Genomic DNA, 27,589 nt, shown 5'->3' with positions numbered 1-27,589 from the left:
CACAGCTGTTTGTAAGGCCTCCTCAGACAACCATTTTGCCTTTTTGCATTTCTTTTTCTTCGAGATGGTCTTGATCAGTGCCTCCTGTACAATGTCACAAACCTCCGTCCATAGTCTTTTAGGCACTGTATCAGATTTAATCCCTTGAATCTATTTGTCACTTCCACTGTATAATCATAAGGGGATATGATGATATTCTTTACTTTTGCACCCCAGTAATAAGAAAGGTTTATTTTCCAAAAATATTTCTGAAGATGTTTTCATTTTCTTTTTTTTACCACAGTCCTCTATTAACCAGTTTTATGTTTCATATTCTCTTTTGAAGCAGTGATCCTGATACTGTTAAAGGTCTAATTCTGTCACATCCTCATTTGCATGGGTTTGTATATATCATAAGATTTGCATGGGTATATATTGTAGGATTTCTCCAGTATCACTTTCCTCAACTTCATGATACAACTGCATCTTTTTTTTTAAACTTTCAATTTCAGTTTGCAATCTATTTGCATTTTATCCCTTGATATTTTTGACTATTTGTGCCAATCCACAGAGATGAAGAAAAAGATATTCAGATGCTAGGAAGGAACAGAAATTGGGATGATGGAAACAGGAATGCTTAAATGGGAACTAGTTCTTGAATGGTCAGTTCATTAGTGTATAGATTTGGTTTATCTAAACCTGATAATGTTGGAGGGGGAGGGGTACTCATAGTGAATGTATCACAGGATGAAATTCAGAAGTAGATCCTGGCAAATGTCACACTGCCCTGAGCTGACCTATGAAGGTACGTGTCCCTATTTGACTATGTACTGTGTGTGTGTGTTTGCAGTAGTAGTAGTAGCAGTAGTAGTAGGGAAAGGAGGAAATCTCTTTTCCTTAATAGTGTCAGTTCAGTTCAGTCACTTAGTCGTGTCCGACTGTTTGTGACCCCCTGGACTGCAGCACGCCAGGCCTCCCTGTCCATCACCAACTCCTGGAGTTTACTCAAATTCATGTCCATTGAGTCAGTGATGCCATCCAGCCATCTCATCCTCTGTCGTCCCCTTCTCCTCCCACCTTCAGGGTCTTTTCCAATGAGTCAGCTCTTTGCATCAGGTGGCCAAAGTATTGGAGTTTCAGCTTCAACATCGGTCCTTCCAATGAACACCCAGGACTGATCTCCTTTAGGATGGGTTGGGTGGATCTTCTTGCAGTCCAAGGGACTCTCAAGAGTCTTCGCCAACACCACAGTTCAAAATCATCAATTCTTCGGCACTCAGCTGTCTTCATAGTCCAACTCTCACATCCATACATGACTACTGGAAAAACCATAGCTTCCACTAGATGGACCTTTGTTGGCAAAGTAGTGTCTCTGCTTTTTAATATGCTGTCTAGGTTGGTCATAACTTTCCTTCCAAGGAGTAAGTGTCTTTTAATTTCATGGCTGCAGTTACCATCTGTAGTGATTTTGGAGCCCCCCAAAATAGTCTGTCACTGTTTCCCCATCTATTTGCCATGAAGTGATGGGACCAGATGCCATGATCTTAGTTTTCTGAATGTTGAGCTTTAAGTCAACTTTTTCACTCTCCTCTTTCACTTTCATCAAGAGGCTCTTTAGTTCTTCTTCACTTTCTGCCATAAGGTTGGTATCATCTGCATATCTGAGATTATTGATATTTCTCCTGGCAATCTTGATTCCAGCTTGTGCTTCATCATAGTGTAAAATTCCCTAAAAATCTGTTTCTGTCTTCCTTTTTTTGGAGTATAACTGCCTGACAGTGTTGTGTTAGTTTCTCTTGTACAACAAACTGAATCAGATGTATGTATACATATAGCCCCTCCCTGTTAACCTCTCTCCCACCCCTCTAGGTCATCACAGAGCATGGAGCTGAGCTCCCTGTGTTACACAAATAAGTCAGAAAAACAAATATTGTATATTAACACACACACACACACACGTATATATGGAATCTAGGCAAATGGTACACAGGAACCTATTTGTAGGGCAGGAATAGAGACACAGACATAGAGAACGGACTTGTGGACACAGAGGGGGAAGGAGAGGGCGGGATGAACTGAGAGAGTCCAATTGACATACAGACTAGCATGTGTGAAATAGACGGTTAGTGGGAAGCTGCGTATAGTACAGGGGATCTCTCTTTTATCCTTAGACTTACATAGTATCTAGGATGTAGTTTGCACCTGTGAAAGTGGACTGAACTGAATAGAGAGAAGGTCATTTGTTTGTGCATTAAAGAATGAGTGAAAGAGGAAAAAGGTTCATGAATAAAGGAAAATTTGCTCAACTCTATGATTCCAATAACATTCCCCCCTCCTCCACTTTTCGTTTTAGTTTGCAAGTGGAAAGGGCACATAATACATAGAACTATACCCCAAATCCCAATGGGTTATCCCACAAATAATTACTTTTCTTTTATATACAAACAAATGTGACAGTCTAGTTTCAATTATGCCTTCTTAGTGAGAAATGAAGAGAGCAGTGGCTACATACATAAAATTCTCAAGCCTACAAACTAAACTTCAAGCATGATGTATTTTTAAAAAATAATTTCCAGCAAATACAGCATAATGGAAAACTGTCCAAATTTCAAATAGCTGTCAAAATATCAAATAGCTAAGATATTTATTTGAAATTACTGCTGCCAGATAATCCCCAAAATGTGGTGGCAGAGAGGGGAGCTTGATTTCAATTTTGCACAAACAGTGCTTAATAATAAAAGTATTTAGGGACTTTTCTGGTGGTTCAGTGGTTAAGAATCCACCTTGCAATGCATGGGACACAGGTTCGATCCCTAGTCAGTGACCTAAGATCTCACATGTCACGGGGCAACCAAGCCCGCATGCCCCAACTAGAGAGTCCTCACACTGCAATGAAAGATCTCATGACCCGATGCAACAAATAACTAAATAAAAATATTTTTTAAAGTATTTAAAATATATACCACATTTAAGGAACATAACTTCCATCTGCAACACAGGAAACACAGATAACCATTTGAAAATTTTCATAGAAATCTAGCATCACATTAAAAGAGGAAAAGCTTTCCGCTATAAATAGCAACTGAGTCCTAAAACTTAGCAGAAGTGGCCACATTTTGGGGGACCCAGCAGAAAGCATCAGCTGGGAGATGATGGTTAAAACAAATGAAATGGTTTGTGAAAAATGAGTAATATCATAGTGAACATGGTGCACATGGCCCTCCTTTCTATAACCCTGGCAGAGTGCACATTTACCCAACTCTTCTGAAAAGCAGTTTAGCAATATGCTGCTACGGTTTTTAAATGTTACAGTGTTCCTGGCGATCTGTCTTCAGGAAATACTTAGATACCTGTAAAAAATATTTATGCCCAAAGGTTTCTTTATGGCATTATTTTAAAGAGTGGCCAAAATATCTAATAATATAGAAATGTTTCCCTATAATCTAGGAATATTTAGTGATAGAATAAAATGCTCTTTTAACATGTGAAAAAAATGCAAAACTGTAAATTTATGGCAAGTGTATACAGCCACATATATGTAGAGTTTAACTAGAAATACTAAAGTGTATTGTGTATCTTTGGGCTGTGGATAGTGAAGATAAATTTTTTCTTTGTTGAAATTTAATGTTTTTATCAAGCTATGAAAATAAAAAGTTTATCTGTTTTGTTAAGTTCATCTTCCCTTTTTTTTAGATTTCACATATAAGCAATATCATATAATATTTGTGTTTCTCCAACTTATTTCACTCAGTATGACATTCTCCAGGTCCATCCATGTCGCTGCAGATGGAAAACAGATTTGATCATGTTTCTTCCTCCTTTAAAAATCCCCTAAAAGTTTCCCACTGCCCTTAAGATAAAATCCAAAATACTTGGCATGATCTGTAAAACATGGTATGATCTAGTTCCTGTCGACTTCTCCAATCATTTCACTCTATTCCACCCATTCACTCTAACCATTCTCCCCCCTGGCCTTTCAGTTACTCAAAAAGGCCAAACTCTTCAACTCAAAATCTTCCTACAAACTCTAAAATTTGTGTAGTTTTCTCCCTCACTGATTTTGTGACATAATTCTCAACCCAGTGTAGTTTTCTTAGATGCCTTCTCTATTTTCAAGTTCGTGTGGTCCTGAGGGCACCTGAGAATTGGTCTGAAGTGTATTCTCCTCACCGCTTCCTTGCCACAGTGCACTTCAGGCACCTTCTCCTATCATCCACCTCTCTCCAGAAACCTCCACAAATTAACCCTTTCACACCCAGTTTCTCCATTCTTTAAAAAAAAAAAAAAAAAAAAAAAGCCGGTTATCAGATTCCATTAATATTTATTGTGTATCCTTGAAGTGCAAGACCTGGTGCTTGGCAGGTAGAGCCTATGAGAAATACTCAACATGCTTGCACCTATCTCAAAGTCTTTGATTGTGTGTCTGCCTGTTTTTTCCTGAGATAACAAACCTAGCCTACTCCCCCCACCCCCACTTCCTCAATCATTTTCCTCCCCTGACTAACTTGTACAAGGCCTTCAGGAGGCAGTTTTTGCATCATTTCTAACTGGAAGCTTTTCCTGATGTTCCTCCTTGTTGCTCAAGCAATCTGGGTAAGATGCCCACTTGAGGTACTCTCATGTCTGAGGTTACCCTTGAAACTCACTTCTTGTCTCAATGTCTCTCCATCAGACTTTGAGCTTCTTGAGGACACAGTCCATGTCTTATCTCTCAGTTCTCAGCCCCTGGCAGTGTCTGGAACATAGAGGTACTTAATTAATAACTATATGCTTGCTGGTTTTAATCCAGCCTTTTTCCATAAGGATTTGAGGTAACTTACACAAAAGACACATAAAGAAAACAAATATTAAAGCCAAAGCAAGGAAATAATAAGCAGAAGTAGAATTAGGACCAGAAGAGAACAACAGGTTTGTGGTTGTTAGAAAATGGCTAAAAATTTTCTCCCTAGAATATTTATAAATATATATGTGATATAGGTAATTCTGAGATCATAGCATGCCCCTTTTATGACATATCACATTATTTTCCTAAATTAAAACCACTGAAATTTATTTAAAAGCATAGGAAATGTTTTTCCCAAAGTTTGGGAGCTATGGATTTTGATGCCATGTTTGTTTTTCTAACTTTCCTATATCTTTGCCTTCCAAGTTCTCAGAACATAGCAAATATGCCATTGTAGCTTAATCCTTCTTCCTTCTGTACCCCATGCAATACTACATAGGAATGCATGTACTTAAAAGAAAAAAAAAAAACCTTTCCCTTATGAAATAAAAGCAAGACTCTTAAACATACAAGAAAAAAACCAAGTGGCTTTATCTTCAAGGATGCCCTGCCTGAATTAGTAGACACCAAATATAAGTCAGGCAACTAAAAATACTTAGTAAAATAGCTACGAGTGATTCATAGTAGTAACCACTCCTTTGTAAGGACTAAAACTGGATAACATCTCTTACAAATAATTTTTTTTTTTTTTAAAATACATAGGCTATCCACACTACTTTCTCTTTAGGACAGCTGAACTTCAAAATAATTTTCCTAGAATCCCAGAAAGTCTTTCTGTTGCACAAATACCTATCTATCTAAAAGGTATGGCCCACAAAATCATCTCAGGCCATGTATTTTGACCACCACACAGTAGACTGTCTTAGTTTCTATGTCTTAGACACAGAAGAGTCTTGAGTTTCACTATCCTGCTTAACTAGTTCAGACTTAAAGACTCAGTACCAGGTACGTGCTTTTAGATTGTCAGGCTTAGTCTGTTTGGTGTCAAAAAGTAGTCTTGCAGAAAAAGGTCAAGGAGAGCTAGAGGATTCTTCACCTGAATCTAGCCCTCCTTGGCTTATTCTAGAGACTTCCAAAACACGATTTGTGGTCTACCTGGATACCTGTATGAGACAGGCCACCCATGCTTGAGGAAGGGGTGCAGATGTGCTCAGTCATGGCTGCCTCTTTGCAACCCCATGGACTGTAGCCTGCCAGGTTCCTCTGTCCATGGAATTTTCCAGGCAAGAATAATGGAGTGTGTTGTACACATAACTACCTTGGCTTTGATAACCACTTTAATTCCATTCCCACAAACGGAGAAGTAGATACCACCTCTGAGCAGTATTAATTATAGGCAAGAAGCAGATGCCCAAAAAGTGTCTATACAGGGACTTCTCTGGCAGCCCAGTGGTTAGGAATCCATGTTTCCAATGCAGAGGGCATGGGTTTGATCCCTGATCAGGAAACTAAGATCCCATATGCCCCATAGTGTGGCCAAAATATTTTAAGTTTCTGTTCAACCAATGAACAGTTTGAGCTCTACCCACCCTTCAATTCCACACTGATGGACCATAATTTCAGCCAAAAACAATCTGATGCTCTCATCAGCACTGTGGCCTCTTTATCAGCTTGTGATCAGCTACTGTTATTTGTCTTGAAATAGTAAGAGAAGCAACTTTGATTTGTAGGTTTGAAGGGATAATTTGAGCCTTCAGTTCTCAGAGCATTGAAAGGTGGCATAAAAGAGCCTGCTTTCCAGACATCCACAAGTTTCACCTGTGTACACTTCAATTCAATGTCTGCTGAAGACGTTTGCTGAAGATCTACTGTGTCCAAAGGATGAGGATACTATGGCACGCAAAGATGAAAAAGGAACACTTGTGCCTTAGGAAGCTGAAGCATTCCAACGTAAGTGCGTGATACAGGGTGAGCTTCCAATGCAAGATTGCTATTTTCTGTTATTAGTGACACAGCAATGGTATAAAGCAGAGTGCAGTAAATGTTAGAAAAGAGGTATAGAGCAAGTGCCCTGGAGAGTACTGTCTGGACAATGTTCACCAGTTCTAGAGGGACTGGGAGGACTTCCTGGAGGAGGTGGCATTTAGGCAAGGCTGCAGAACATTAAGATTTTAGCAAAAAGGCATTCGGGTAGCATAAGCAATGAAAGGCATGTTTAGGGGTTTGTAAGCAATCTTTAGAGGCTCACACAAGGATTGAACAGCAGGTCTGTAGCAGAAAACACTACAGCATGGGCTAGCCACAGAGGATGAGACTTGTATTAGGATGGTAATTAAATGGGCAGTGCAAGTATAGGCTGAATGCTGGAGACTGAAGGCTAGGATGAGTTAGGAAACAAAAGTGAATTTTCATCCTTCCTCAGATACTTTAAGAGCAGGAGTACATTTCAGAGGAAAGGAATCCTGGATGCACATGGGCTTTTTTTCTCCTCTAACTTGCAAAAGTGTTAAAATGCTAGCTGTATAAAATACCTTTCCCAATCATAGTTTGAAAACACGATTGGAGATTTGAAAATACAATTGGAAGTCTTAAACCCTGACTGAATACAGCATGACTTGAATACTCACTGACCTCTCAAACTTATTGATGGGAAAAATGAAATCAAAATACTTCAAACAATTAGAACATTCCCAGTAACTGAGCTCTGAACTCTCAAACGATGATGACCACTATGAATACCACGTGGTATGAATGTGTTTCCTTAAAACTGTGACTGTTGTGCAGCCCCAACTTTCTATATTGCTGGTTTCATTACCTTGAAGAGATTATGAAATATCAAAAGTATGATCTACAATGATAACGTCATGCATTTCTCTGAAAAGCTCAGGGGTCTCTCTGCACTTTAATTAAATCTCCTAATGTCTCTGTGACATTCACAAGGGACGACCAGAAGGTGAGCCACCGAGAAGACAAGAAGACTGGACCACTGGACATACTTTTAGCTGAAATCCACTTTTATTGTTATTATTCCCATTTCACCAAGGAGGAAATGGGGTTTATTCAGATAAGAATGATGGGCTATCTTCCATTTTCACTGAAGGCAGAATGTACTGCTCTAGTCCCTGGAAGCACCCCCTAGGAGGCCTTTAAAAATAGTATAAGAGAAATCTCTCAGGTTTCTCCTTTGCGATTCAACTGGCACTTTTTTTTCTTTTTTACTTATCTATTTTTAAATTGTAGTATAGTTTATTTACAATGTTTGTGTTAGTTTCCGCTGTACAGTAGAGTCAGTTATCAATATACATATAGCTACTCTTAGATTCAATTCCCACATAGTCAACTGGCACTTATTAATGAACACTTAAAATGTGCACCAAAGAAAATAGACATCACCCTTTTCTTGCAAAAGAACACAGGACAAGAATCCAAATGTATCATGATATCCAATCTCTTAGCTTTGATTAACAGGCTTGGCTGCCTTCCCCATATACCCATCCTTCCCTTAGCAACACAGAGATTGGGTACCAGTCTTAGGGAGGTTGGTTATGTTAAAGACACTGTTAAAATGGCAAAAGCTAGGAAAAATGAAAAATCCTAAATGAAGAGTTAGGATAGCAGTATGGATTCTATAGTCAGACTCTAAAAAACAGACATGCAGTTATCATATATTATTTAGTTTATAAACTAAATCCACTTCTTATGAAGGAAATTAGAGGGCCAAAACCACTTCACCAGACTATGTCAACATTGTTTTTATCTTACCAACTCCTAGCATCCTAGAAACCATAGTCATGGCTCTCAAGGAAACAAAGACAGTTTGTGGGGGGAATCAGAAAAAAACATAGATGCTGCCTGTGGTTTTCGGTAATAATTTCTTATCATTGAAGTCTGGAAAACAAATGGAGATACAAATAATGAAATCTTATAGCAATGATCAGTTGTAAGATGCTATAATGATCCTGACTATGCTTACAGTTATTTAGATTGTCATAAAAATGGAAAGATGAAAATCAGAAATTTTGTTGAGAATCTATAGATCCTCAAGTTTGAGATAATCTTTACTGATGGATCTAGGAAAGAAGGCGGGATAACGAATTTTGCCTGGTCCTAAGAGAGGGTAGCATCTGACACAGAAACCTCTTTTGGGGAAAGACTGGTATTTGATGTACTAAAAATAAAGTAACACACAGCTTATTTCTACTCCTGAAAACTGATTTACTACAATGGGAGCCAGGGCAAGTCTGTAATAACTACGTGTGTCTTAGAGCAACAATCACTCTTTCTCAATCTTTGAGATGGCAGAAAAAGTGCTCTAATGGAATTCTAAATTCTCTAGATAATGTCTCACAAAATTAGAAAAGTTCCCTACAACCAACTAACAAACTTAACTGATCCCTAGTCATGTATATGCATTTAAATGTAAAAGAAATGTATTATTTATTTATTTTCCTCCTAAAAGTAAGATACCCTAAAAAATTTAGAAAGTTGGTCTAGTATTATAATTTAATTTGGTACCTCAAATCATTGCTGTTACTTGCTTTCTAAGAATTCACAGAAAATCATATATTTTAAGTATTATTCAACACACTATTTCCTTTCATCGAGTTCTAACTGTACTTTAACAAGTATGTGTATGCCAAAGCACTATAATTTTAATCTCTTCTTTGCATTAGATTTACATCTGCAACTTTAATCATTTCCTTCAATTTCCTAAATACAAAAGACTTTTGAACCAAAATTACAAGTCTGCTAAAACATGACAAATTATTAGCTGCATCTAAATAAGGTAGGGTTTTGCATTTAGATGAATGGCTTTGAAGCAGGTAAAATAAACATTAAGATTAAATGTTAAAATGCATAATATTTATAATTAAAATGTGAAAGCTTCAATTAATGTTACATACTATTTGATCTTGAAATTTTTGAGCTGGAAGGGACTACAGAGATTACTTAACTCAAAGACTTCATTTTTATTTTTATTGTATTTTACATATTTATTGATTTATTTGGCTGTGCTGAGCCTTAATTGTGGCATGCAAGATCTTTAGTTGTGATATGTAAACTTAGTTGAGGCATGTGGGATCTAGTTCCCTCACCAGGGATTGAACCCAGGCCCCTCCGCATTGGGAGAATTGAGTCTTAGCCCCTGGACCACCAGGGAAGTCCCAGCAAAGGCTTCATTTTCAGATGCAAAAACTGAATCTTTTTTTTTTTCCTGGTAACTTTGACCAGAACCCAGTCTCCCAACTCGTTAGTCCGGTGCTGCCTTTATTCAACCACGTAGATATTTACTGTAGACACCACATTAAGTTATCCTGGTGTCCATTAATGTGGAAATACCATTCAGAGGGAACATCACTCACTGGCCTCAGGATGAAGCTACAATTATCCAGGACCAGAAAATCTAATCCCAACTCAGCTGTGGCCTGGCTGGCACGAAGCAAGCCATTAAGTGCGAGTTATAAAAATAAGGACTAGAGTAATTTACAGGTATCTACCTAAATTGGTTGTTGCAAGTAGTGGTAATAAAAAATGACGATAAAGCATCCAGCATCTCTAAGTGCGAATGAAATACTTAATAACAAAAAACTCAACTATATTTAAACCAAGGAGTAATAACCTCTTTGAGTCATCACTAGGAGGGAGTATATATTAGCTGTTGCGTGTCCTTATGCCATCTGAACAAGCTAATGTGGGGGCTTATCTAACAAGTTCAGCACCTCCTGAATTTTCCTAGTTTTTCATAATCTGTCTTTATGTTGACCTAAGCCATATAGAAATTATCAATTAAGAACAAATTAGAACTCTGTGACTTATCAAATGTACTACTCATTACTAAACAGAGATAAATGTTAATGAAGCATTTGTAGTGTTGCAAAGAATCTGAAAATTTTACTACAGAACTATCCTGCAACTGATATATGCAGAGCATAAGCCCTGCCAAATACTATTCTCTAACAGCAAAATATAGTTTCCTGGGTGACATGTAAAATCGTCCAGTTTGAGCTGACCTTTAGAAAACAAAAACTTATCAACTAGATTCTCCTGGATAAGAAATAAATCTCACAACTTCAAGGGATGGGAAGAATGAATAAGTAGGTTTTTACAGTATTGTAAAAAAAAAAAAAAAATAGAAACATATTTTGAGGGACAAATTGCATATACTATGCATAGGAAATAGTCTGAAAGAAAGAAAATACCCAGAGGTGCTAATAGAGGTTATTTCTATGGGTAGAATTTTTTTAGTTAAATTTCTGTTGGAGTATAGTTGATTTACAATGTTGTATTCATTTCAGGTATACAGACAGGTGAGTCAGGTATACATATACATATATCCACTCTTTTTTAGACTCTGTCCCCATACAGGTCATTACAGAATATTGAGTAGAGGTCCCTGAGCTATACAGTAGTTTTTTTTTTTTTTTTTTAGTTTTTATTGGAGTATAGCTGCTATGCTTTCCCTGGTGGCTCAGAGGTTAAAGCGTCTGCCTGCAGTGCAGGAGACCTGGGTTCGATCCCTGAGTCGGGAAGATCCCCTGGAGAAGGAAATGGCAACCCACTCCAGTATCCTTGCCTGGAGAATCCCATGGTGGGAGGAGCCTGGTAGGCTACAGTCCATGGGGTCGCAAAGAGTCGGACACGACTGAGCAACTTCACTCACTCATAGCTGCTATAAGGGTAGAATTTTTTGTTGTTTTCTTTTTCTCCTTTGTGCTTATCTATTTTGTCAGATTTTGAATGTGGATTAATTGTACCATAGTTTTTAAAAGATTACTTTTAATGGCAAAAAAAAAAATTGCTTTAGTTTCTTGTGTTGAGGGAGGTAAGGTACTCTCATGCCCACTTCAAAATAAAACCAGAAGGCTTCAAATGTTAATTGATGGCAATGATAGAAATGGGAGTTGCCTTCAGGGTTCTTGGGTCCTGATGTGGTTCTTCGTTACTTTAGGGGGCCAGCAGAGGGGGAGAAAATCTCGGGAGGCCACTTCAAGGTGAGCTTTCCCCCTGAGTAAGTACTAAAGGGCAGAACTGTAAATGGTTCTAACCATTCCTAAACCTCTACATGGCATGCATTCCTTCCCACCATTTTCATTTCTGGCTTGTATGTCTCCGTCTTAAATTTAAACAAGCATTGCTTTCAGTGTTTAATTACAACTTAATGGAAACACTACTTGCATTCAAATTAGCTTTTCGTTTTCACAACACAAATGTGCATCCAAGTTATTGTGTCATTATAATCTCATGTTATAATGGCTTCATAATGCAAGTCCCTGCAGAGTTGAATTACTAGTTTCCTATGGTAATCACCCATCACTAGAATATCATAATCACATAAGCACAGTCCCCACATGCTTCCACTGCAATCATTTTGACATTGTAAGAGCAGTTTAATAGTATTAGCATAGATTCTCCAGAGAAATCATCTCATTGTCACTACATTGCCATATAAGATTAATTGTGATGGAGCCCTGTCATTGTGATATGAAAGCTTAAAAAATATTTTTAAAAAAGTGACGCTTAGCAGTAAAGCATTTCACTTCTCAAAAGGTCAGTGCATTTTACAGGAAGGTTGGCCTTGAGACCTTTAATTGAAGAAATTTCCTTTCGCAGGAGGTGAGGCTTTAGTTTTCGTTGTTTCTTTGTGTTTGTTCAGGATTCACACAACAGTAAGAAAGGAGGTCAGTTCCCTCTCTGTGGTACAGAAAGGAAAAGCAGACGCTGTCCCTGTCTTTAAGGACTTTGTAATTTAGTCAGGTTTATGACCAATTACATGCAGCATTAATACTCTTATGCTAATTTTTAAAAGATTTTTTTTTTTTTAATGTGGCCCATTTTAACATCTTTATTGAATTTGTTACAGTGTTCTTTACCAGCTGAGCCACCAGGGAAACCCAATGTTACAATATTGCTTCTGTTTTATGTTTTGGGTTTTTTTTTGGCCATGAGGCAAGTCGGATCATAGCTCCCCAACCAGGGATCTAACACACACCCCCTACATTGGAAGGTGAAGTCTTAACTACTGGACTGTCAGGGAAGGCCCTGTATGCTAAATTTTGAAGTCACTGGTGTTACATACCTATGAGAACAACCACACAAGGTGCTCCTGAAAAGAAAAGGTTTGCCAGTTAATAAAGGGTCAGACAAAGACTGTACGGCAGGATTGGAGTCCAGGTTATCAGCCTTCCTCACAGTCCAGCTGGCATCTTTGAAGCCGTTAACCCCAGGAAGAAGGAAAGCCACCAGAGACACTAGTAGGTTTCACAGCGACAGCCCCACCCAAGGATGAAGCAAAAAGAGGTTGTGGGCATGAAACCGCTCCTCTGCTGGGATCTGAGGAGAGCATGGAAGCTGGACCTTGATCTTTCTCATTAACAGAGGGATGAGCAGAGATGGTCTCCCTAAGCACCACATCAAGGCTCAGAAAAGCACCTCCCAGGCCCTGACACTCTTTGGTTTGAAGCCACAGGGTAAACTGACTGTGTGTGTCAGTGACAAATGACATGTGATGCAGAGCCTGGCAGGGTACTGTGTTCACTGGAGGAGCCTCTGATCTTCTCTGGAGACACTAGGCGGGGCGGGGGTTGCGGATTGCAAACGGATTATCCTAACTCTCAAGGAATCCTCCTCTCTGCTCAATGTTCAGTGAGAGTCAGGTCACAGCCAGCATTGAGCACGGTGACAGGCCTGTGGCAGGCCTTCTAGAGATGCTGACGGATGGAGGAGTTCATTATCGTGGCTGGAGAGAATACGCAGGCTTCAGAGCTGCTGTGGGTCTGAAAACGCAGGGGGCAGATGTAGAATACGGACTCTGGTCGCATTAACGGCAGAGGAATTACCAACTGGCCACGTCTCTTACATTATTGAAGATTGCCCATTTTCTTAATGATAGCAAATATCAGCATTCAGAGGGCTCATGGTCACTAATTTTGCCTTTCTTGAGTTATATGTGCCTGGGAAATCTCAGAACTATGCCATGGCTCAGTTTCCCAAAAGAGCTAATGACACTTTTAAAATTGGAGCACAATGAGATACAGATGTGCTTTCTAGGTGCTCAAAGCTGCTTTTCCTGACAGGCTGTGGAGCAATATTGTTACATAAATGAAATTAGCTATCCTTCCTTTAGAAGTGATTTTTAATTTCATAGGTAAAGTCTATGGCCCTCGATACCCTAATGTTCCTTGAGTTCTTACATGGGCATCACATGACATTCAACTCTTTCTCAGGCTGTTCTTCAGATTAACTCTTGTCATATACTTTTCATTATGAATTCATATCAAAAATTACTCTGATTACCTTTGGTTATCAGTTTTCTATTATTTTATTATTAGACATACTGAGATTAAAAAATCAGGAACTCAGGGAGATTTGAATGCAAGAGCACTAACCATAAGAACAAAAATTTTATTTATCACAGGACATATACTGACATCTTGATGCTGCTTAAAAATACCAGTTTCCCTCTCTTGTTCAAATGTATTGAAGGCAACAGACATCATTCATGATAATATGCAATTGGTTAATCTTTTGATACAAACAAAAGTTAGAAGCTATATGATATCACTTATATGTGGAATCTAAAATATGAACATATCTGTGAAGCAAAACAGACTCACAGACACAGACACAGCCTTGTGGGAGCCAAGGGGGGGGGTGTAGCAGGTGGATGGACTAGGATTTTCGGATTAACAGATACAAACTATTACAATAGAATGGGTAGATAATAAGATCCTACTGTGCCAGGAGCCGTTATGGGGGGTCCCGCCCATGATGAGGTCATGAAGAAAATACCGGGCAGGCAAGGCCGTCCGGGACCCCATCCATGACGAGGTCACGAGGAAAAAACCTGACAGGCAAGGCCGTCTAGGATAAGGGACCCTCCAGGTTGGCCTCGGCCTCTACCCTACCCTATATCCTCCTTCCTTTCCTGCTGCTGTTCTTGTTTGCCCTGTTGCAGATTCTTGTGTTGCCTGCCGAGAGCTCTCCTGCTCCTCTTTCACTGAATGAGGACCAACTTAAAACCCTAATTAATAAATCTCCTGGACACTGGTACCCTATGAAGGGGCCAGGGATGAAGGAAATGCTTCAATTCAAACATTTTGCTGGCATTCTGGCTTGTTTGATAAATGTGTGATCTCATTGCACAAAATGCTCTTGATTGTTCTAAACATCCTAAGCACAGTACGCTAACAAAAACTATTAAGCACAGGCCCCTTCACAGGGTGAGAAAAGCTCCACAAATATGATAGCCACAAATGTGCTTAATAGAAAATACTTTAGATAGAGATTAGCTGGCGACTTCTTGCAGGTGGTTAACTTTTAGACTAAGAGCCTGTTTTGTGCCATATCTGCTGTTTTTGCAGTCCTTCGCATTTCTGTTCCGTAAAAATGTAATCCTATCTAGTTCCCATAGAGATGACACTTATTAGAAAGAAAATAGATTAATTATAAGAAAAACAGGGTCGACTACTGAAGTTGCTTAAGTCACACCAGGTGCAAGCCATAAACTGTTAGCAGGCCTGAAGGCCAAATGATAAGAAAGACTCTTGTGAACGAAGAAGTATGTGGGTGACATCCAGTTTCTGTTGAAGGTCAAGTTGCTGTAATGTTTTGAGATGACCTGTGTGTAAGCAATATGCACTTCCCCCACAGATGTTGTTAAGGGTATAAAGGGGCCCTGCAAAAATAAACTTCAGACTCAGCCCCGAGCTTTGTCTCACTCTCTCTCTCATTCGCCGACGCCGTTCATCCTGAGGGTTCCCCTGGATCCTGCTGGGGCTGGACCCCGGCACTACTGTATAGCACAGAAAACTATATTCAATGTCCTGGGATAAACCATAATAGGAGAGAATATGAGAAAGAATTTATATATATGTATGACTGATTCACTTGGCGGTACAGCAGAAAGTAACACAACATTGTAAATCAACTATACATTGATTTTTTAAAAAGCTAGAAGCTATATAATATCTTAAGTGCCATCATAAGTTAATGCTAACATGCTGTATTCCAAAAATGGAAGAATACACAGAGATGGGACAGCACACTACTTTATGAAAATATCACTATTTCCCAAAAAGAAAGAAAAGCTAGAAATTTACCAACTACATCCATATTACAAAAAAATGTTGACTTGCTCTGAGTGTGTCTTTGGGTAAATCACTTAGTCTGTGGTCCTGTTTTCTCATTAATAAGACAAAGGAACAAGCAAAGTGATTTCTAACATTCCTTTCGGATACAACTTCTATGATTCTATGTGAAGTAGCATTCAAAGAACTGTAAACTGGTTTTGTAGCCGCCCCTCTAAGAGTTCACTGTGTTTAGATGTTAAACAAATGGGGATATAAATGTAGTAGAAAATCAGGCAAAACATTGCTATGCAAGGAACATAAAAAATATTGATCTTTCTAGTTCTTTTTCTGATTTCCCACCAAGGTAAACCATCCTATAATAAACTATATTATAGTATTCACTGTTAACTTCAGATTATTACTAGCAAATGAAAGAAAAATATTTTGCTACCCAGATGATTACTTTTCTATGGTCACCCTTTATATTGCTTATGACTAAGAGTAAGATAGAGGCACTAGTATAAAATAATGGTGGTGATTAGCCCTCAGATAAATGACGCTGACTGTCTAAACTGGGATCCCCAGTTAAGAACTGGGCTGCACAGCAGGACGTGAGAGGCAGGTGAGCAAGCAAAGCTTCATCTGTATTTACAGCCATTTCCCATCACTCACATTACCTTCTGAGCTCTGCCTCCTGTTAGATCAGGGATAGCATTAGACTCACATAGGAGCATGAACACTACTCTATGTGAATCACACTGAAACCATCCCCCACCTCACCCCACCCCACCTCCACCCTGGGTCTATGGAAGAATTGTCTTCCATGAAACCAGTCCCTGGTGCCAAAAAGGTTGGGACTACTGGTCTAAGCAACTGAAAACTTTTGGCTCTTTCCCAAGTACCAGCTAAAATGATCCATTATCTAAGTATATGTGTACACTGATACACATGCATACATAGGTAATTACATTTTATATTGTTTTCAGAGTTTCTAATCATCACAGTACAGGTGCAGAAACTATTCTGAAAATGACTGTGTGCCAACTTTTCAACTAAGAATTATTTTACTTTTTAGTGGGCAAGTGAGATAAGTATAAAAAGTCAATTTACTTGTTTTTTGTCACTGTTTTCAGAAAGTGTGACGTGTAGTCACTCAGTCGTGTCCGACTCTTTGTGACCCCATGGACTGTAGCCTAGCAGGATCCTCAGTCCATGGGATCTTCCAGGCAAGAATACTGGAGTGGGTTGCCATTTCCTTCTCCAGATATATACTCCACTGGTGTTCAAATTGATTTTAGGTGATATATGGACATTTTAAAATGTTTAAAAAAAAAAACTATTTACTTATTTTAATGTATGTTAGGGGGAAAAGTAATAAACACTGCAAGCCTGTGATTTCAGACGTGTTTGCTTAGGATGAGGCCAAAGAAAAACAACGGGTTGGTTTAAAGAAAAATATTGTCATTAGTAGTGAAGGTAGTACATAGGCATAGCAAACACTCTTATTTTTTTAACTTTTTTTAATTAAACCTTTTATTTTATATTAGAGTATAGCCAATTAACAATGTTGTGATATTTTCAGGTGGACAGTGAAGGGATTCAGCCATACAGATACATGGATCCACCTCCCCCAAACCCCCTCCCATCCAGGCTGCCACATAGCATTAAGCCGAGTTCCCTGTGTTGTACTTTAGGTCCGTGTTGGGCAAACACTTTTAAAGATGATATGAAAGTGAATCAAATTTGATGAATACCAATGAATGATGAATTCACTTATTTACTCTGATGAACATGATACACAGAGAGTTCAAATCAGGTACTTTGTGATAACCTAGATGTGTGGGATGGGGTGGAAGGGAGGCTCTAGAGGGAGGGGACATATGTATACCTATGGCTGATTCCTGTTGAGGTATGGTAGAGACCAGAACAACACTGTAAAGCAATTATCCTCCAATTGAAAATGAATGAATTTTTAAAATGACATTTAACATCTCTGCAATGTCTTGTAACACATTTAATTTTTCTGGCCTATTAAGGAACTAACTCCTGTTCTGGAGGTAACATCCCCACAACACATCAGAAATATAATCTTGACTTCTAATTAGTCAGAGAAAGTTATTATCCAGTTTTAATTCTCAGACCTTTTCATTGATCCTGTAATTGACATTATTTTAAATGATGTGGATATAAAAATATAAATGTGATATTATATGGTGTAGAAAAATATAGATCGAGACATTGTGGTCAGACATAGTACAACTACTTAGTAAGCTTTCCAATTTTTATAGAATAAAACTCTAAAGTTTTAGTGCATCACTCTTTTTAGAGAAACAAGATATAAATAAACTCTCCTTTAGTGACAGTGTTGTAAAATCATCACATTATATAGGAATAATTCATGAAAACTTGGGCTTCCCCAGTGGCTCAGACAGTAAAGTATCTGCCTGCAATGCGGGAGACATGGGTTCGATCCCTGGGTTGGGAATATCCTTTGGAGAAGGGAATAGATATCCACTCCAGTGTTCTTGCCTGGAGAATCCCATGAACAGAGGAGCCTGGCAAGCTACAGTGCCAGGGGTAGGGAAGAGTCAGACATGACTGAGCAACTAACACTTTCACTTTTCTTAACGAAAACTTATTTTAGCCAAAGTATTACTAAAAACAAAAATAAAAATAAGTGGAAACAGCTTCATCAGATAACACAGTATCCTTACATAATGCCTTATGAAAAGTCCACATTAAAAAAAAATGCAATTCTGATTTTTAAAAGCAAAATAATTTAGAAACTAATCATTTTGACCTCACTGTGGCAAGAATACATAACAGCAAAGGCCCATGAAATATCCCTAATGCTAGAAACTGTATATGTTCTTGTATATATTTTAAACCTAACAATTAAATGACATTCAGTAGGCAAGAATATATAGAACTATGTAGATCTGCACAGAGACTGTTTAAACTTGAATCTCTTAGCTTGACATATTTTAATTTTTCCACTGAAATACTCTGATAGACAAAAAGTTAAAAAGGCAATACCTGGGAGGAATGAAGAAGGTCAGAAAGGAACATCGCAACTGGATCTGCTGAAATCCTCTATTTCCCTGGACACATAGAAGGGCAGATACGGCTGTAAGGTCAAAGCCTCCATCATGTCTGTACTTAAAACAGCAGAATCTTCACTACTTATGCACTCGGCTGCTCCCAGATATTTAGTTCCATAGGAAAAAGAATACTTGCAAACTATTCTTTGCTGGTTGATACTGGGGCAAGTTCAAAAGAACACGGAAGCCAAAGGGAATCAGTGTTAGGCCTTAGATCTGCACTGGAGGCCAGTGGCCCCTTCTGAAATTCCTGTGTTGTGTGAATTTGTGCAGTGGCAAATGGAGGCTCTGAGGTTAAAAACTGAACTTGGAGAAACTGCAGCCTGGGAAACTATAACTCGTAGAAAAGCACTGACTCATGAAACGATAGACGTGCCATAGACCAGGGAGTGATAAATAAGAACATGTGTCAAATAATCTAGGCAAAAACTAGCAAAGACATCCTTGTAGCCTTTCCTGGGTAAAGGTTTCAACAATACTTTTCTATGGAATGACTGGTAATGAAAACCACAGTCTACCTATGTATGTATTCTCTTACGTAAACATGCATACCTTACTGTTCAAATTTAATCTGTCCCTCTAAATGTGATGGTAGCAAATTTTGCATTACAGGAGAGAGATATATATATCTATGTATATATAATTATATATAAAGAAGAAATGAATTATATATTCATATGATTATATAATTATATACATAATTCATTTCATCTTTGAAGAAATAATTCTCTTATTTGAACTTATTAATATGGACATTTTAAAAGTTTACAGATGTAGAAAGTGCAGTGTAATGAACCCCTATGTATCATCACGCAGCTTCAGCAGTAATTCCAACTACAAACAATTTTTGAAGGGAAAAATAATGTTTCACAGCTCATACAAAACCATTCAACCAACTATCCCAAATATTACTAACATACTTTTATAAACCCACATGACAATCCTCTAAGGATTTCTGGCTATCCGTTTACTGCAAAAGACATTTTTAAAAAGAGCTGTTTTAAAAAACAACAAAAACTACAATTCTGTTCTGAAGCTGAACATGGTGGTTTTCCAGTATCAACTCTAGTATGCATGGTTGATGCAGACAGGGCACATCAACATCTTTGAGCTTTTCATGTTCCCAATGTTTCTTCAAATATAAGAGGTTATCTAACTTCCTCTTGGTTCATCCTCTTTCTTCAGAGACTCTTCTGCTTTCATGGACATTTTCAGCTGATAATAAGGAGGCAGAGATTCAGAACACATCTTACAGCGGAAGCACAAGATGTCACCCTCTAGGGAAAAGATGTGTGATAGGACCAAAGTGTATTTTATATCCTGTTACCCTTTTTGATGGCATAAGTATGCAGACTAGTCAAGGCATGTTTTTGATTCAGAGAGGATATTTTAGGTTAAAAATATGTGCTAGTTGTCATCACAAATATCTGGATGGTGATAGTTCAGATGGCAAGATATACTTGCTTACATGCATTTTATGGTTAACAGCTTAATACACTATGTAGAATTCATCGAATCATGTTGCTTTGATTTTCATCAGTTCAATCTTTTAAGTCACAAACATAAAGCTCTCCTCCAAGTAATGTTAAGAGGTTCCTGAACTGAGTAGACTCTCCAAAAATTTGTAGTTATCACTTGATTGCTCAAATTTGATAATTTTTTTTAAACCCTCCAAGAATGGTAGTTTCTAGAGACCATTGAGTTTCCCTGGAGACTCAAACAGTAAAGAATCCACCTGCAATGCAAGAGACCCAAGTTTGATCCCTGGGTCAAGAAGACCCCCTGGAGAAGGGAATGGCTACCCACTCCAGTATTCTTGCCTAGAAAATCCATGGACAGAGGAGCCTTGCAGGCTATACAGTCCTTGGGGTCACAAAGAGTTGGACACAACTGAGTGACTAAGCACACACACATACAGAGACCATTATTACTGTAGCCTAGCCTGATGGGCTGAATTGTACCCCCTCTAAACATTCTTAGGTTCAAGTCCTAACCCCCACTGTCTTAGGATGGGACAGTATTTAGACATAGGGTCTTTAAAAAAGGTAACTATGTCAAAAATAGTTTGTTATGGTAGGTCCTACTCTAACAGACTATTTCATGTAGTTGGAAGAAAAGATTAGGACACAGAGAGAAGACCATGTGACGACACAGGGAGGAGGGGGTAATGAACAAGCCGAAAAGAGAAACTTCAAAAGAAACCAAATCTACCTACAACCGTGATCTCGGACTTCTATCCTCCAGAAAAATGAAAAAATCAATTTCTTTTGTTTAAGTCACCCTGTGATATTTTGTTATGCAGCCCTAACAAACCAATACAGTCAGTAATAGAGGTCATGTAGTCCAAGCCATGGAAGTGGCCTTTAATTACACCAGGGGGCTCTGGGTCTATCAAGTGAGTAGAAAATTTGTCAAGAGTCTGGCCAGGCATATGCAATATAATCTAATCCTTTTTGACAAATGTTGATGCCAATGAGGTGACAGCTCAGTGTATAGACTGAGAGTAAATAAATCATTATTGCAGTTATTTGTCAGGGCTTAATAGAAAAGCTTGCTGAAAAGTTAAGCAGATACCACACACAACAGATGTGGCAGCTGTATAATTTGAAATACCCCTGAACCAGGGGATCCACTTCATATTTCCTATAAACTTTCACAGACCAAGAATATGACGTCTAACTTTTCAGGGACATAAGGAATGTAGTAGATGAGACCTAGAAAGGTGACAGAATAAATATGATAACTTTGAGATTGTAGGAAAGAAAATATTTTAAATATTCCAAAAATCAATAATATACAAGTTTGAAAATAGTAAGTAAGATTAAGAAAGACATTTTTTTTGGTACACAAAAATACTAAGGATTTTGTGGTTTCAGTGGACTTTCAATTGCACACGGAGCATTAAATTCATAATAATATTTACCAATAGAGTCTTCAAAGTGTTTTTAAAACACTAAATAATTACCCAATTAAGCCATTGCAAGATAAGCTGTCATTACTCTAGATTTAGTGGAAAGGACTAATAATTATTATTTTAACAGTTTCTGTGAAGAAAGACTCAATGTTTACTGAACACAACTGTGAGACACAGATCAGCCTTTTAGTGAATAGGGAACAGAGAAAGCAAAAGGTTGATTAGATAAGTGAATTCAGAGGAAGACAGAGACGATTAAGAACTAAAAACCATGACCAGTGAGAACAGAGAATTTAATATGCAAAACAGAGACCAAAATTGGCAGAAAGCTACTTATGAAAACTGCCAATATTCAGTGTGGCCGACTGACAGTGGGGGATCTTTGGTCATGCCCTGAACAACATAATTCATCACACCAGCGCTCAGGGCAGTCATGTCCAAGCAATTTATCATCATCATATCATTCGTCGGAGTAAGAGAGGGGGAGAACTTTGATTGTTAACCTCTAGGGAGACTGGATTTATAGCCAACATCCCTAAGAAGGCAGCATGGCTCTGCCCTAAGCAAAATGCTCCCTGCTTTACTTCTGTTTAAGTCAGAGGAAAAGAGGGAACACGTTGCTTCCTGCATGGGGAGAGCAAAATCTAGGTCTGATCCTGTTAGATCCGAAATAAGGAAGCAAGGAAATGATATTTAAAGTATTGTCTGAGGCTGCTTTAAAAAAAATTAGAAAGTAGTTAATGGTAAGTTTAGATGATTCATTTCAAGTGTCCCTTGGTGACAAAATAATTTCTGCACTGCATCCATTGATATAACTATATTTGGAAAGAACTATCCCTTAACAATGAATATGTGAACCTTCCTCTATATTGTAAAACTTGGGAAGAATGCTGAAATTTTAATAATGTATTTATATAGAAAAATACATTTATATTTTATAAATATATAAAATATATTTATATATTGTAAATATACATTTTATATTATATATATTTTAAGTATATAAAATATACTTATATTTTATATATTTATAAATATATCTGTATCTAGATATAAATATATATAAACTGCATTTTTCAAAATGAAAATGACAACCTTAATTGCTATCCCTTATGGACATTGAACCTTTATGTACTTTACACTTTGACACCTGCTGCCCTTAGAGAATGTGATTAAACATCTAAATGCTGTCTTCATCACCTTTGATTAAAATCACAAAGTTGACTTGAGTGTTATGGAAACAAGTCTACCTGCTGTCTCATGTGATAGTTAAAGGAACACTGGTCACAATAGCAGGTTCTTACAGAACCTTCCCTCTTTTAGGCTCCCAAGATATCTGATAAGCTGGAAACCAGTAATCCCTGGAGGCATGTGGCTTAGCCCTTACCTGAGTGTATTAGTCAGAATAGGCTAGGTTATGTGATTTAACAAACAAATCCCCAAACCCTGGGGCCTAAACCCAACAGAAGCTGATTTCTGGCTCACACTGTGTCTAACACAGTGTTGGGGACTCGGCCGGTTGTCTTCATTCTATGTTCCAGGCTGACAGAACAGCCACTGTCTAGAAAACCAGTGGTCACTCTGGCAGAGGGAAAGAGAGCGGGGTATGCCTCTCATTGGCTTTTAAAGCTTCCACCTGAGAGTGACACAGGTCACTCCACTTCTATTTAATTAACCAAAGCAACTCCATGGCCATGCCTCATTGGAAGGGGACAGAGAAGTAGACAACAGTTAGGACTCCCATGCTGAGCAGGCAGAGACAGTTGTAATCAGAGAGATAATGGTTTCATGAAACAGGTCGTCAGAACCACAGAGCCAGTTTATGCCAGATGACTAAGTGGGAGCAGATATTTTATTTTTTGTCTTCCTTTTTTTTTTTAAGTGAGGGAGGAATGTCTATGAATGAGAAGGCTTTTTTTAAATGAAACATTTTTAGAAAAACAGGAACCATTGAGAAACAGAACGATGCCGTGTTCAGTATATGAAAAACATATTCAACAACCATCTCAGGTTTTCCTATTAACAGTGATGTTCATGGGCAGTACACAGCTTAAGGACTTCTCAGCAGGGTTACTGTTTGGTTCACTGGGGTATTTAAGACATGTAGAAGAAAGATTCCTTATATGGTAACACTTTAAAATAACAAGAATGGATATTTCCCAAGATCAGAAGCTTCTCCCATTCTCTGTAGTTCATTATTTTGTCTTCAGGCTTAATTCTGAGAGCAACTTCTACAAGCCTTACATAGGGGTCCACTGCCTACTACAATACCAGGCATCTTAGGGCCAAGCGCAAGACTAAGAAGGCATTAAATACATAGGGATAGACTTTTCAAGACTGTAAATGATCTGCTGTTCTTTGCTCCGATCTGGGTCAAACTTTAACTGTGCGCACTGCAAAGTGTATAAGGAGATCAACCAGTCAATCCTAAAGGAAATCAACCCTGAATATTCATTGGAAGGACTGATGCTGAAGCAGACACTCTGGTACTTTGGCCATCTGAGGCAAAGAGCCAACTCACTGGAAAAGACCCTGATGTTCGGAAAGACTGAAGGCCAAAGAAGAGGGTAGCAGATGATGAGATGGTTGGATAGCATCACCAGCTCAATGGACATGAATCTGAGCAAACTCCAGGAGATAATGGAGGACAGGGAAGCCTGGCATGCTGCAATCCATGGGGTCACAGAGTTGGACGCGACTTAGCGACTGAACAACAACAGAATATTTGTTTTAAAAAAATCTACACTACATATAGTTTAGTCACTTTTATAACAATAAAGCAGCATCTAGCCTCCACAAATAAACACAGCATTTCATAAAGTAGAACTCTTATCCTTTTTAAAATTAAGTTGCTATCTTGCTATCAACAGTCAGTCAGCTGTCTGATTTCTTTTTCTTTGCCTCTTGCACTGAGATTTCTTTTTGAAGGGGCTTGGTTATTTCTGGAATTACATCAGGCCTTCAGGATAAGAGCTGTACACCCCTCCTGCCAATGTAAAATAAAATGTAACTGGCCAAGGAGGAGTTCTATTTCTTAGGGGTTTTTTCTTACTGATATTCATTCTATATGACAGTGAACGTGACAGATCCTTTAGGATAGGAGTCAGTGCTTGTCAGTTTCCTCCACTGGAGAAGTGATTTAAGGACGAATAGACTCCTGTGTCTACATATGAGGAAGTTCTCTAAAAGTCCCCCCACCCCAGGTGTCACTGCACCTGAGGAGTCTTCAAAATATCACATCGCGGCTGTAAATACATGATCATATCCGCACTTGAGTATCTGGAGTATCTTTACGATGGAAAGACCATGACAGTAAAATAAAGCGGCAAGCTGAGGCAGGCCCAAGGCTTAGAGGTATGATTTCAAAGCTTATAAAGGAGAACAAGCGTGGAATAGATGACCCTGATGCCAGCACAGCTGCCCAACTACGACCCCAGAGCACTTCTGCCCACCAACCCTGAGCTGGAGCCACGAGGCGCCCTCGGCCTCGCTCTGCGTGGGACTCTGCATCTCGGGTTTCAAGCTCGACTTTGCATGACTTTAAACTTCGGGACTGAAGAAGGAAATGGAAAATCCAGTATTCTTGCCTGGAGAGTCCGAAGAACAGAGAAGCCTGGCAGGCTACATACAGTCCCTGGGATCCAAAGAGTCGGACACAACTTAGCGACTAAACCACCACCACCAGACTTCGGGGCAACAAGCCACCGGCAAGCCTCGACCAGCCTCCCAGGCCTCCCGCAGCCTCAAGATTCCCCGACTTTGCAGCTTCCCCGAGAGCGCTAGGAGAAAGGCAGCAAGAAGCCAAAGCCGTAGGGACTCCTGCCCCAGGCGGGACCTCCGCCGCGGTCCCTGCAGGAGTTCACGCGCCCAGCTCTTCAGCGACCGCACCCTTCCTACCGGGCCCACAGCTCCCGCGCCCGCTCCGGTTCCCGGGCGCCTTCCCTCCACTCGCTGCGCGCTGCCTTCTCCCTGGGGACCCTCAGCAGGGCCAACTTCCCGGGTCTTTGACTTGTCCCCAATCCCCGCCCACTTCACCCTCCGGTCTAGTCTTCTCCCAGCCCTACGGCCCTGACCGCGCCCACCTGCCCTCGGCCACGCCCACTAGGCGCCCGTAGGCCCCGCCCCCGACTTAGACTACTCGCAATGGGCTCCTGTTGGGCCACGCTCCAGACTCGGCCACGCCCAGCAGGTTGCTGCCAGGCCCCGCCTTAGGCCCCGCCCCCGCCCCTTCCGCCTCCAGGCTATTTGAGCTCAAGTTCGGAACGCTGGGCCTTCCCCTGAGCAGTCAGAAGACTTACAGTCTGAGAATCCGCTCAGCTGCTGAGCTGAGAACCCACTTCCTCTGCACAAGTCTGTTGTATCCGCCAGATATTCTGGGAGGAGAGGGTTCTCTCTCTAGTTCGGCTGAGTCTGAAGGATTAGGAACTAGAGCCCCCAGGGAGAAAGGAAGCAGTTGCATTTACCCCAGATCCCAGTTCTCCGTGTCAAAGTCTGGAACGGGAGGCCCTAGAAGCTATTTTGAGTTTCCTGCAAGGACAGCAAACCAGCGGGAGTGCACTGGCAGTTTGATGGCAAGAACAGAATTTGGATCAGCATCCTGAATACGGACAACGTTGAGTTTCTTTTTTTCTTTTTCCCTCCCAAATGATTTTTTAAATTGTGGTAAAATATACATAACATTTACTACTTTAAAGCATACAATTAGGTGGCATTTAGTAAATTCACGATGTTTGACATCAGTTTATTCCTTCATTGTTTCATGTTCATGGGCCTGAGGCATCTCTTCTTTAAAATGAGAGTGATACTGTGAGCACTGGCCCAGGCACTTGATGTGACCAGATAGGCTTCCCTCGTGGCTCAGATGGGAAAGAATCTTCCCAAAGTGCAGGAGACCAGGGTTCGATCCCTGGGTGGGGAAGATTCCCTAGAAAAGGAAATGAGAACCCACTCCAGTATTCTTGCCTGGAGAACAGTATTCTTGCCTGGCAGGCTACTGTCCATGGAGTGGCAAAGAGCCGGACACAACTGAACGACTCACATGAGCTCTGGCCAGGCACTTGATATGACAAACAGGCTTTGTGAATACTTGTGAGTCAGTCTAGGAAACAGTGCGGAGAGCAGCTACCACTGGATAGAGTTTAAGTAATACTATTACTCTGTGCTCTTTGCACTGCTTTAACTTTATCCTGAATTCTGAGGGGGGAAAAAAAAAGGATGAGTACTCAGATAGGAAGAACCTCCAGGTGTCATTTGAAATGAAGGCAAACATTAATAATGATAATAATATTAATAGTAATAGATGTTTCCTGAGGCCACTTCTGCTACTCTAAGGACTGTCTATTATCTTAACTTTTAGAACAGTCTGCATGGTAGGATCAGTTTCTCCTCTGATTACAGATAAGAAAGCAGACAGAAAAGTGCCTTGTGCAAGGTCAGGGCTAGAACCCAGTTTGGTGATGTCTTAGCACCTGCCCTCTTAGTAGAGGACTGAGAACTTCTATATAATGCTAGGAAATACATTAATATATTTAAGTGAGAAAGGACTTCTCTGGTGGTCCAGTGGCTAAGACTCTATGCTCCCAATGCAGGGGGCCCAAGTTCAATCCCTGGTCAGGGAACTGCATCTGACACATGCTGCCTGCATGATTAATGAAGATCCCGCCTTCTTCAACTATGACCTGGTGCATCCTAAATAAATAACCAAAAATTTTTGGGAAAATATATATAATGAAAAAAAGAGGAGGAAAAAAATAAGGGTTTTGGCAAGGGGTGTTTTTGTTTTATCAAGTGGGTAAAAGTATAA

General features: G+C 39.5%; 1 protein-coding gene across 2 annotated transcripts in view; it reads right to left on the bottom strand.

The window, feature by feature from the left end:
• PTER (phosphotriesterase related) overlaps positions 1-25,818 on the bottom strand; it is a 75,211-nt gene extending 49,393 nt beyond the window's left edge. Inside the window, exons 1-2 of one of the 2 annotated variants that reach the window (XM_061126286.1) lie at positions 25,684-25,772; positions 18,808-18,872 (exon numbers count right to left, since the gene is read on the bottom strand). The gene's annotated coding sequence lies outside the window, so the exon portion shown is untranslated. Of the gene's footprint in view, positions 1-18,807; positions 18,873-25,683 lie in introns of both variants that reach the window. The other variant, XM_061126287.1, reaches the window with a different exon arrangement.
• Between the last annotated feature and the right edge of the window lie 1,771 nt (positions 25,819-27,589).

The sequence above is a fragment of the Dama dama genome, chromosome 23, assembly GCF_033118175.1.
Source record: "Dama dama isolate Ldn47 chromosome 23, ASM3311817v1, whole genome shotgun sequence".
Taxonomy (NCBI): Eukaryota; Metazoa; Chordata; class Mammalia; order Artiodactyla; family Cervidae; genus Dama; species Dama dama.
Note: the sequence above shows the minus strand (reverse complement) of the source record. Positions and strands in the feature narration are given on the sequence as shown.